This window comes from Pipra filicauda, unplaced genomic scaffold, assembly GCF_003945595.2.
Source record: "Pipra filicauda isolate LSUMZ 115617 unplaced genomic scaffold, ASM394559v2 scaffold606_size451818_pilon, whole genome shotgun sequence".
In the NCBI taxonomy this organism is placed as follows: domain Eukaryota; kingdom Metazoa; phylum Chordata; class Aves; order Passeriformes; family Pipridae; genus Pipra; species Pipra filicauda.
The window spans coordinates 104,692-117,735 of record NW_024104761.1 but is presented as its reverse complement, the minus strand read 5'-3'; the positions used below and the strand labels follow the sequence as shown (position 1 = coordinate 117,735).

At 48.1% G+C, this 13,044-nt stretch overlaps 1 long non-coding RNA gene across 1 annotated transcript; it reads left to right on the top strand.

Moving 5' to 3' along the window:
• Positions 1–2,191: 2,191 nt before the first annotated feature.
• Positions 2,192–6,949, top strand: LOC113982658. Its single transcript, XR_005566063.1, has 3 exons — positions 2,192–2,470; positions 5,137–5,262; positions 6,638–6,949. It is a non-coding gene; the product is annotated as an uncharacterized LOC113982658 (long non-coding RNA).
• Positions 6,950–13,044: the final 6,095 nt, after the last annotated feature.

Genomic DNA, 13,044 nt, shown 5'->3' with positions numbered 1-13,044 from the left:
CCCGTGACCTGAGGGCTGCCAACCTTCACCATTTCTCAGGGGCCAGGTCCAAAGGGTCTGTGTGACTGTGATTACCATGATCACTGTGGAAACAGGTAAATGATGCAGTGAGATGATCATCCTCCTGTTCTGTATTTCTTCATCATCAGTATCCATGTTTTGTCTCTTCTGCTGTTTGGTGTAAGGGTGGATGGTCTGGTTTTGCCTGCAGAGACAGGACTACCTTATTCCCTTCACTGCTGGAAGTGGTCCATTTGCCCATTTCAATGATCTACTACAAAATATCCATTAATTTATTTTTGTTTTCACACTGCTTATCTGAGTTGGTGCAGTGCTGAGTATAATCCTGTTTTCAGTAGAGGTAGGTCTGGTTTCTACTCTGGAAACACCCAAAAGGAGTTTTTTTTAATTAAAAATTACCTAACAGAAAATGAGTGTGGGCACTGTCCCACCAACACACCGTTGCCTGTCCTGATCCTCAGAATGTCTCAAAGCACAGATACCACATCAAAAAAATATTACAGGGAAGCCAAAAAACTCCCAGTCAGGAAAACTACATGGCCTTAAGCCAAGGGGGCTCTTGACTTGGAGTCAAGTCCTGTTTAGCACCAACTAAAGAAAAAAATGAAGAAAACCCTGGGGAAGAAAACAGGTTCTGCCATGGGATGTATGGACTGCACAGGCAACCAGTGAGTGGTTCAATCTGTAAGATCCATCTCTAAATTATTAAAAAAAACCCCAAAACCATGGCTGATGGTGTCAGGCTGCAAAATGGCTTTAGCTTCTGCAGTGGCAGAGGGGCAGCCAGGTGGGGATCTCCTCCAGTCTCCACAGGCTTTCTGCAAACTGGACCTGAGCCCGCCGGCTTCGAGGGGTGTTTTAATACCTGATATTGCAAATCCCCCATGAAAAGCAACGGGGTGATGGAAAGCATTTCTTCATTCTCACGCACTGTTACCCCCATCTATATATTTTATGAAGCGTGGGAGCCCAAAAAGCTGAAGTTTATTTTCCATTACTCATTGCTTTACTTTTACATAGTCATTTTTCTTGCCTTAGTGGAGCTTCTGCTTGACGTTGTCTGATAGACCTCATTTCTTTCTGTGGCCCACTCACCTTGGAGGCAAGGTCACAACTTGCTGATCTAGCAAGCCCTGATTTTATTCTTTTCCCCACCTCCAATCACATAAAAGAGTTTCTCAAACATACCTGCGTCATGACCTCGATTTTGATAATCGGTCTGATTAAAGAGTTTTCACAGAGAGAAGGAGGCAGCTATGGGGAGGTTCTGCTCTTTTCAGCCCCATGAGCACAGGAACAGAACAAACCACAACCTGCAAAGCACTGCAGGAAACCCGAGGTGTGATGTGGAACCCTCGGCCCATGAAATGTGAAAATATAATCAGGGGATAATGGCACAATGGAAGTAAAACTATTAATTCCCGAGTTCCCTCTTTTGGGCTGCAGTGGAAGGAACATCGACCTGCCAGGGGAAACCATGGCATTGAAACAAGTGTTAAGGGATGTTTCATGAGGTTTAACAAGTGCTGGTGCTGCCCCTGGGTCAGGAGAACCCCTGGGATCAATGCAGGCTGGGGATGAGCAGATGGAGCAGCCCAGGCAGAAGGCCCTGGGGGTGCTGGTGGGGCAGAGGCTGGACCTGCCCCGGCCCAGAAACCCCCCGTGCCCTGGGCTGATCCCCCAGCGTGGGCAGCAGGGCAGGGGGGGATTCTGCCCCTCTGCCCCTCAGGGGAGACCCCCCTGCAGAGCTGCTCCAGCCCCGGGAACAGCCCAGCAAGGACATGGAGCTGCTGGAGCCAGTCCAGAGGAGGCCCCAAGAGGATCCGAGGGCTGGAGCAGCTCTGCTGGGAGGAAAGGCTGGGAGAGCTGGGATTGTTCAACCCGGAGAGGAGAAGGCTCCAAGGAGACCTCAGAGCCCTTTCCAGGGCCTAAAGGGGCTCCAAGAAAGCTGGAGAGGGACTTTGCATAAGGGCCTGGAGAGACAGGACAAGGGGGAATGGCTTCCCCCTGCCAGAGGGCAGGGTTGGATGGGATATTGGGATGAAATTGTTCCCTGTGAGGGTGGGGAGGCCCTGGCACAGGTTGCCCAGAGAAGCTGTGGCTGCCCCTGGATCCCTGGAAGTGTCCAAGGCCAGGTTGGACGGGGCTTGGAGCAACCTGGGACAGTGGAAGGTGTGGAATGAGATGGTCTTTAAGGTCCCTTCCATACCATGACTCCATGATAACTTTCACTTTGCCATTCTCCTAGAAACTTTCCTCACGAGACAAATACACAGGTTGGGGCTACAAACGACCTTCTTGCTGTCCAGTGAAGAGGTGTTGCAGGGAGGACTTTTGCTGCAGCTCCTGTCCACGGAGACCTGTGTGGAAACCAGCCTGAGTGAAAGCCAGCATAGGACAGAGTTCCTCCAGAACAGGGGAAGAGTTTTCCAGTCTCAAAGATCCAAAGGTAAGTAAGACAACAACATTTTTTTTTCTTTTTCTAAAGCATGAATTCGATTACAGTACGTATTTTCTAAATTTACTTTACAAAGTAATGGTCCCTGCATGAAACTTCCATACCTTGAGCTGCCATGTGGTTGTGCTTGAATTGTTCTGATATGTGAAACAGAAGATGAGCAAATTCTCATCCCAGGCTCAGTCCACACCTGCCACAGGATCAGAATTTCTGGACAAGTAAAGCAGCTTCTGCAACTTAAAAAAAATTTTTTATATATATATAAATATATATTATAAATAAATATATAAATATATATATTAGTCTTAACAAGACTAATATATTATATAAATTTATTATATGTATAATATAAATATATTATATAATTTATATAATGTATTAAATATTAATATATTAAATATATAATATATTAAATATATATTATATATATTTATATAAATATATATATTAGTCTTAACAAGTTTATCTGAGAGACAAACTGCCCCAATGTAAAATAGAAGGAACTTTGCACAAATGAGGATATTCACCTTAATTGCGTTTTAGCTTATTAACTAGGATAAACACCTCTATGTGTATGTATATATATACGTATATGTATATGTAGCTTTGCAGATTTATTTAACCAAAGTTTCAGAGCATGGCCTCTGCATCATTTCATCCTCTAAATCATTTCTTAGAGTGGTGTCCACTGCAGGAATCTGTTGTTATCATTGGATTAGAGCTCACTAATAAATAACATAAGCATCTGAGTAAGTGATGCTATTTAGAAAAAAACTAATTAAATTGTCCTTTGGTAGGTCTAAAGGCTGAAAATGAGTCAGGTCTTGCTGCAGCCTTATGCCCACTTCCAGATACATCCCTCCCTCCTTCCTGGGGCTGCTCTCCCAGCTCATCCTAATGGCTAAATTCCCAGGCAAGCCGGTGATTCCCAGGGCAAAAATGACATCCGTGAAGTGCACTGGCCCAAGGTCTCCAACCTGCCCTATGAAACCTCTGGCCAGTCCCAATCCAGGCCAGCAGATCCATAGGAATGAGCCTCCACGTCGGCGCCAGGAGAAGGAGGCAGGAGGAAGAAACGTTCCCCCGCTTCTTGCCAGGTGCCAAAATGTTAACACAACCCATGTGTCCCTGCATGGAAAAGGAACAACATCCCATGCAAACCAGCTGTCCCTGAGCTGGGAACAGCCTTGGCACTTTCCCCTTGCTTTGGGATTTTGGAGTGGGGTGTAAGGTTAATTCCTGCAGCAGCCCTTTGAAGTAGGGGCAGAGTCCTTCCTCCTCCTCCGGCTTCCTTGAGCGTGGGGCAGGGGAGGCCCCACAGGCCTTATAGGACAGATTTGGAGGACCCTTTTTATTTCCAATTTGGGGGTCCCTGGTGCTCAGGGACTTTTTTTCTCCCCAAATTTGGGGGGTCTGGGTTTTTTTGAAGACCCCAGGCTCGCCCAAAATATCACTGTTTTCAAATGAGTGATGGTTATCAAAGGATTGCAGATTCCATCTTGACTCCCTAGGACATTTGACGGATTTCAGTGATCGAAGCTAAATAGCCTTTGGCATCAGGTCTCTTTATTATACATGAAAAAGTAGTGGGATTTCAGTTCCTATTTGCTAAACTTCAACATCTTCTGGGTATCTGCTAGAAAAGCACAATAACAGGGTGGTGAAGCACCACAAATATCCAGTATTGGCTATGAGGACATATCCCTTCCAGCACGCTGGCTTAATCTCCTTGGATTGATGTTGCCCCTGCTATTTTAGTCTTAAAAGGTTTATAGCCCTCTGAGGGATGAAGACCAAACAGTCCCTGATGTAAAACAGAAAGAATCCTACACAAATGAGGATATTCACCTTATTTGCATTTTAGCTCATTAACTAGGGTAAACCCCTGGCTCACTGCCTCTCTGAAAAGGCAAACCAAGTGTTTTCCTTGTCACTGCAGATTTTTAGAGCTCCAGGCTCATTCCTCAGGATTTGGGTGATGTTCAAAAGGGAGCTGTAGGTGCTACCATTCCCATTTCTAGCCCCAGGTGTGCCCCTGCCATGCCCCAGGATGCTCCTGGTGTCAGGGAAGATGTAGCTCAGTGAGGGTACAGAGAGATTTGGTGTTTGGACCCATGAAAGAACCAGTCCATTGCTCAGGAGCATCAGAAAAAGCCAAAGGGGATTACCAGGAAAGGAAAGGGGGGCATCACGATGCTGCTGCACAAATCCAACGTGCTCCCATGTCTTGGGTGCTGGGTGGTGTTTTAGTCTTCCTGTCCCAGAAGCCAGGAAAGCTTCAGGGAGGATGAAAGATCTGGAATGGCTTCTGTAGGAAGCCACATCTGTCTGGTTGTACCTGATGTGTCCTGCTATAAAAAATTAGACTGTATCAGATGGCACCAACTTCAGCGGGGGGCAGGTTCAGGTTGGACACAGGAGGTGTTGCCTCTCAGGACACGTTTCCCCTGCAGGGTCTCCTGGGTTTGGGGATGTGAGGAGTTTTTGTGAGTTTAAAAGGGCCACGAGCAAGCTCAAGAGTGAGGAGTTTGTTTTGGAATGAGGCTTCCAAAATGACCTATTTCATAAAACCCCCGAGCAACAAAGTACCAGAAGCTGTGAGAGCACCCAGGTGAAATTTCCCTGCGTGTTTTTCTTGTTCTTACGCCTTTCCCCAGGTTTTTGGCCAGAGTTCAAGATGGGATCCTGGGTTCAGGGGATTTGCTCCAATAGAGGCATTTTCATGTTCTCCTGCCACAGGAAATCAGAGACATTCCCTTGTGAAGATGGATGTGATGAGGAAGGTAACGTGCACGAGTGATTTCCGCTTTACATCCCGATTCAAGCTAAATGTTTAATGGTGAAGCCCAGAGGTCACAGATAGAAGGATGTAAAAATACAACCCCCCCCAAACCCTTCTGTTTCAGAACACTTGTGTTACCAGGTTTCTGAGTAAAAGAACTCCAGGCTACCTCAGAATCCAGTCGTTCATGAGCTGAATTGGTGAGCAATATTGGCAGGATAAAAGCTGCTTGCACCAAAATGCTGAATGAGCAAAGAAGCCTGTGCCATTTGCAATGTGTTTGTGGCTTCTTTAGCCAGCAGAAAAGGGTCTTCTGGGTGATTCACTTGCTGCCATTTGGCTTCACTTCAGAGGTGAGGGTTTCGGAATTACTCACAGCCCCGTGCTAACGAATCGGAAACTGTGTAAGTGCTATTGAAGTGTCTTGTAGGTTTGCCCCCTTTGAACCCAGAAGAGGCACTGAGCAGATGACTTCAAAATGAGACCTCAACACTCTTTCTGTTCCCAGTTTGATGCAAGTTTTATTCTGGTTTTGTGAGGCTCCTTGTTTTAGCCACACTGGTGATGGCTGATATTAATGAAGGCACAACGACACAGTCTCAGCTCCTCACTGTGAAGAGGCAAGTGGGCTTTAATTATTGATGATATGGTGCTCTTAACCTTTACCCAAGCATCATAAAGGCTTTTCCCAAATACCAGAGCCTCTCTTTTCTAATCCAACTCGTACAAGGAAGGAAGAAGCTTTGGTGCAGAGTGCCTAAGGGCATGGGCATGATCTGGCAGAGATGGAACAAGGTGGAGTGAGAGGGCTCAAGCACCTAACAAGTGTTCACTCCATAGAGTACTGGAAAAACCTCTCTAAGACATGCACAGGGGTGTCTCTTCAGCTCTGCAAGGATGGGAAACCTTGAAGCACAGAGCTGAGATCCAGCTCTCCCCTGTGCCTGGGCAGCCAAAGCTCAGCATCACAACCTCGTCAGTGGGGTAAAACAGTGGGAAACCACTGGGTTTAGATTGCTCCGGTTGCTCAGGAATTTTTTTCCCCATTGTGCTTTTAATTTGTCTTTCACCTACATACCTATCTAGCTGGGACTTTTGCAATCTTCAAACACCTTGAGCCATTCGAAGCTGTGCTAATTTTGTGTGATTTCAACACTTGCAACACAAGCTCAAAGCACGTTTGTTGTTGGAGTTGCGTTTAGCTGAAACTAGAATCTGACACAGAAGAACAAAAGAAAAATCCCCAAAGCCTTGCTCAAGACGTATATCCAAAACTCTTGTAAAGGGAAAGCTTGGAAGCCAGACAAATTTGTTTGTTGTTGTGCCAGATACAGCTATTTCCAAAGTCCCCAAGTGTATTCCTTTTCCTTCCACAGGTCTGCCATTAAAAAGCTCCAACGCTCCCTGCACAGACATGTTTCTAAAGGTGTAAAGAGTTGCTCACCAGGCTGGAGGGATCACAGGAAATACTGCAGTGGGGATCCTGCTGCAGTGGGTGCCTCAGCCTGCCTGGGCTGGAGCTGTAGGAGGAAATGCACAGTGTCATCTCGGTCGGTGTAGATGGATTTTAGGCGGTGCCACCCGAGGCTGCCCTGCCGAGACAAATTCTGCTTCCAGAGGTGCAGGCTGAGCCTCAGGGGGTGTTGTATGGATGCACCTCCTGAAGTGGAGAGGTGTGCTGACAGCAAAGCAGGAGCATCCGGGTTTCCTCCAAGGGACTTGTGCCTTGCCAGCAGTGAGCGTGAGGCTTGAGGCTGGATGGAACAAACTTGCTGCCCCTCCTGCTCCTGCCGTCTCCAGGTGACTCCAGGGCACAGCTCTGGGTCACAGCATGCTCTTCATGCCACCTTCCTGGCCAGCTCCATCCTGAACTCTCCAGGGCTGTGCTCGTCTCCACCACAGGTTGCTTCTCTCAGCATTGGAGACATCTCTTGGTGGGAAGAGAGGAGGAAGAGCAACTCTTACAAGGAATCATGGATTTCTCCAGGATTCCATGCAGGATCACTGGGGACAGCCTCCCTAGCCCCTGTGTTTTCCACTGAGGGGAGTCTTGGCTTGTTTTTCTCCACTTTTCAACTACACGTCCACCTTGGTTTGCTCCGTGAAGCCTCCTTGGCCAAACAAATATCTTTATTAATACTTGTCAGCAAAAATATAAACAGATACTGAGTTACATCCACAGGCTGAGCTCTGATTATTTGATCTTTGGTTTCTATTGACAACAGCAAAGTAAACAATTTCTGTAGAGACTCAACCCTGATTTCAGCCAGAAATAAACAAGAACATGAGAAGAACACAGTGAGCTCTGAGTTGTTAAACCAGAGACCCAAAGCCATTGAAACTGGCAACTGCACTAAAAGTATTGATGCCAGTGGAGCAAGGATTCTCCCTTGAAAAACACTGCTCTTTCCTCCCCTTGCAGGCAGAGGTAGGTTGGATTAACATGGATCTGTCCAGTGGTGTAGATGGAGCCAAAGTGAGTTTGGGATGGGCTTCTTCCCTCCTGACTGGTGCCAGCGGCTCCCTTTAGAGCTTGGAATGGGCAGTGAAGTTTCTGTGCACAGTTCTGGTGCCCCCAGCACAGGAAGGACATGAAAGTGTTGGAGCAAGTCCAGAGGAGGCCACAGAGTTGCTGAGGGGACTGGAGCACCTCCCCTGTGGAGACAGGCTGGGAGAGCTGGGAACGTTCAGCCTGGAGAGGAGAAGGTTGTGTGGAGACCTCACAGAACCTTCCAGGGTCTGAAGGGGCTACAAGGAAGCTGGAGAGGGACTGTTCATTGGGAACTGGAGTGACAGGATACAGGGAATGGATTCCCACTGCCAGAGGGCAGGGGTAGATGGGATATTGGGAAAGAATTGTTCCCTGTGAGGATGGGGAGGCCCTGGCACAGGTTGCCCAGAGAAGCTGTGGCTGCCCCTGGATCCCTGGAAGTGTCCAAGGCCAGGTTGGACAGGGCTTGGAGCAACCTGGGCTAGTGGGAGGTGTCCCTGCCCATGGCAGGGGGTGGAATGAGATGATCTTTAAGGTCCTTTCCAACCCATACCAGTCTGTGATTCTATAATTTTATGATTCATGCAGAGCAGAGGAGTAAAACCCTGGATCCCACTCCTTTATAACCAGACAGGATAACGTTAATAACTCACAGTCTGAAGAAACCTCAAACACCGAAGAACCTGCAATGAAATAGAATGTCTTTGAAGGCTGTGCAAAAATCCCCACTTTTAGCATAATTACTGCTAAGAACCATGTGCAGGTCTCAGTTTAGTGTTCTTCAATCTGAGCTGGTCAAGCAGAGGCCTGATGTAGTCGGAGGGTTACGGTAGCCGCGTGTGCCACGCTGACCTTTCGGGAGCTGCGAACCGGCCAGCACTCCCATCCCTCCCCCACGGGCTGGGACGGCTGTAAACATCCCCATAATAAAGAGACAATTGTAATATCCTAGTTATTTCCCATTAAAAACCAGCCTGGCACAGGCTTAGGTTGCCCGAGGGGCTGGGCGAGCGAAGCCCATCCGTGTCCTCCTGCCCCAACCCGGGTGCTGGAGCCGCGGGAGCACCATGGGCCACCGCGGGCACAAGAACCCTCTGCTGCTCTCCCCGTGCCCCTGGAGCAGAGGCTGGCGCCGGCATCTCCAGGAGATGAAAACAACAGCCCCTCATCCCTCTCCTCCTCTCACCAGCTCTTCCCATCCCTGATTTTCCCCCGGGTGCAGGAGCCGAGGGTGGGGAGGAGGGCAGGAAGTCGCTGACACGTGTGGTTGGATTTTAGCTTGAACACCGTCCAGAAAGGAGCACCAAATATTAGTAAACAGATCAGGAAACATTTCCGTGTTTGGCAACAACTCCGCTTTTCCATGGCAGCAATCTCCAGTGGTTTTTCCACCGGAGAAAAAGGCCCCGCTCGGTTGATTTGCTTAAACTGCAGTAGCTCAGTTCCTGGGCCACCTTTAGATCCTGACCTTCAAACTCAGGTCTCTGGGTGCTGCAGCTCCTGGCTTTGTGCATGGAGTCGAGTCCTGCAGCTCTTGGACGTGCCCAGGGGATTTACAGGACTCTGGTGCCATGTCCAGCATCTCTGTCATGGTCCAGGCTGAAAAGGAAAGGATCAAGATGGTCGGCCTATTTTGCTTCTGAAAAGAAGATTATGAAGCTGTTTCCTTACTGGAATTATTCTGTCCCAATGGGTTCCTCAGGGCAATGGCTGAAGGCCTGTCAAGTCCTGGTGGTTCTGGTTGCAGTCAGTCACATCAGAAAGAGGACACAGGAGTGAATCAAGCACTGAAGCAGGTCACTGAATGAACTCTTAGTTTTACCATTTCTTGACATCCTCAGGTCAAGCCTGGGATGAACCCAGGCTGCTCATCCTGCAATATGTGGGGGGGAAATAATGAATGGCCCCTGATTTTGGACAAATGAACTGATGGTTCCCTCTGGCACCGTGTTGCAAACCCTGCTCTCTTCACTTCAACAAGCTCAAATGTAGATCCTTGGATAAGAAGCACATGGTCACAGACTGGTTTTGGAAAGAAGACCTCATTTTGTGCCCAGCACCTCCCACTGCAGGTGTTGATGGATTTTGATGCAGATGGAGGTGCCACCAGCATCAGGAAGAGCAATTGAGAGGACGAGGGTCAAAAATGAGCTTTGTGAGGGGAAGATGATTTCCCATTTCCAAGACAATCCTGGTTCACAGCCACCAGCAACGCTACAAGAAAACAAGGAGGAAAAAGAAGCAGAGCGTGTCTGGTTTCATGCTGAACTTCATGAGGTGGTGTGAGAGACCGTATGACACCTCACATGACCAAGTCATGGGACTGCATAAATCACCCCAAACAAACACATCTCCCTGCTGATGCTAAAGGTGACACTGTGACACCCAGAATATTCCACTCCTCGGGCCCTGCCACCCGTGGTTTTAAATGATGAAATCAATGCTGCCTGCAGTAATTAATAAGTGGCATGTCTATTTGGGCACTAGTGTCTCCAGTGAGATGCCACCACATCTTGCTCTTGCTGTTTCAGTCTCCTTCTCATACCTTTGCCCTACTTTTTCTGGTTTGCAAATATAAGGGGCCTTTTGCACAGAGAAACTGCTTGGAAATACAACTTTCTCGCAAAACCCACAACTCTCCTCCTGTCTCCTGCTTAGGAGACTGGCTCCCACCCTGTAGGGTGCCCTGAACATGGGACTGCCCCTGTGGCCATGCTGCCCACCTCATCCAGTGCCAGGTTGTGCCTTTCCCTGGTGTCTGTGTCTCTTCCTGTTTTGTTGTTTGTTTTTTTTTTGACCACCAATGAAGGGAAGAAATGCAGCCTCTGAAGTCTCAGCTGTGCCCAAAAGGTGACACTGCTCCCATGGTTTTATTCCAAAAGCCCACACAGCCATCTGTCCATGTGACTGCTACTGAGGAGGGGTTAGACCAAGTGCTATAATAAAAGAAATTAAAGGGGAAAGCCCCCTGTCCTCCATCAGCTCTGGGCTGCGATGCCATCCCATGTCTGGCTGTGGATTGTGTGATATTCCAGAGGCTCCAGTGCCCTCCCCACCAGCACCCAGAGGGGCAGGACCTCTGCAATAGTCGCATCCTTACAGGGAGAGTTGGGAAGGTTGTTTTCATTTGTGCTGCAAAAGGTTTCATCCTGTGTCCCTGGGTCTGAGGACAATTCCCATGCAGCAGGATTAGATCCCAAATTTCCCTTCTGTGGCTCTTTGCAACACGATGAAATGCCCACAGGATTTCCCAGCTCTTCTGTTGGTGTTTGCAGACATTATTGTAGGGAGGTGAAAACTGAACCACAGAATCACAGAATAGTTTGGGTTGGAAAGGATCTTAAAGCCTTGTGCAGCCTCCCAGCACAGCTGAGAAGTTAATGTCCAGATTTAAGGGGCTTTGCTGGTGATGGGCTGCAGATTAGTCGTGCACTCACCTTCTGCAGGGCTCAGCTGCAGCTCTCGCTCCCCAGTGAAAGCTCTGAGTGTGCCAGTGTGCTTCAACAAGGTTCCCAAACCATTTCTACCCTTCTCCTCTGCATATCAGGCTGACATGCAGTGAACAGAACTGTGCTGAGGAGCCTGAATCTGTTGCTTGCAATGGCCAAGTGGGAATAAGAGTTACTTCTTTATAGCAGATGTGTAGCTCAAAGTTCACCACAAGTGCACTCACATCGAGAGCACAGCGTGTATTGTTCTACAAGAAGGCGAAGCTCAGCCCTTCAAAAGACTCTGGAACAACTAATTTCATTATTCAAAGAATAAAGTGAGGGAGAGGGAGCCAAAATTAACCCTCTGGCTGCTCCCCGGGAGCAGGGATTTCTTTAGCACCCTCGAGTTCAGCGCCTGTGCTCACAGATGCAGGCAGAAAATCTGCCTTACAGTGCCCTGTCTCTGTTTTTCTCACTAGCTTAGGAGTTGAATATCTTATTGCTTTCAAAAATGACTGACTGGACAGAGGCCATGCTGAAAACCCCCACACGAAGTCCTCTGTGTGTACGTTGCCTCAGCGAATATGGCTCGGGAATTTCAGCTCCAGTTATGACCTCCAGGGAAAATCAAAAGCTACAAATCATGCATTTATTTTTTATTTTTTTTTTAATGATCCATATAGAAATAAATTTTTCTCTTAGTGACCAAATCAAAAAATAACACTTGCAGACAAGAACAAAAGAAGTCCCACAAGAAAACTTCACCTATTTTTAGGTAGATTTGAGCAAAGAAAAGTACATTCCTAGGGTTGCCAGCAAAACCACTTTTACTGGTGGACCTTTGCCTATGCTATTTATTTGTTCAGAGGAAGAGATGAATGCAACCCCTCTCTGCAACCTTGATTTTAGCCTGGTGTGGTTCCCATTAATTCAGCATGACCAGATTCTGCCCAAAAGCTGACCCTGACCCTTGTAATTTTTAATAATTGCAATAGCAAACCCTGTGTCTCTGCTTTTACTGCAGCCCTGCTCCAGCAACACACCAGGGAATGGGAATAGGGAGGTTCAGCTCCTGCTGTTTCCCTGGGGAAACCTCCACAGGCTTTGTAGGACGAGGCCCACCTGGTGTCACCTTGCTCACAATGCAGTGCCAGCAACACGGGCAAACCATTTCCCCTCCTCTCCACCCCCTGCATTGCTCGGCCATGTGGGGTGTGAATTAGTCCTGAAATTCTCCCTGTCTGACCAAATTCCCCTCTACAGAGCTGATCTGCTTGCTCAGCATCAATCCTACCCTCCCACTGCTGTTTTGCTTCCCAGTTCCAGCACACGGTCCTGGGGTGCAAATATGAGGAGTTCTTTTATCTTCAGAAACAGCCAGAAACCATCTCCAGCCACATTTGGGGCGGAAAACCCAGTTTTCTCTGCAACCCAGAGCTGTTGTGTCCTGCTCAAAAATTCCTTTGGCAAGTCCTTTGGCAAGGGCCGGGGGACTGGCTGGAACACTGGACTGTGACATTTTGTGGGGTTAATTTGTACGTGCTCCAGACCTGCTGTGCTTGCCGTTTGCATTCCCAAACTGGCCTCCAAAACTGCCTTTTAACTACAGGGGAAGTGGGATTTGCACTACACAGGTGTGCTGAGGGAGGCAGCAAATCCAAAATGACCGGGGTGCAGGGTGCTGATAATCCAGGTTTTGGAGCAGAATTGCTCCAGCTCTCCTTCTAAAGATCAATACCCACGTACAGCCAATGGCTATTGCTACAACACATCTGTGAGCAGCTCGAGAACAGAAATCCCTTTGTCCCAGAGTGTTTCCGAGATTCCCTTTCTCCCGTGCTGGGGGATGGCCACGTGTGTG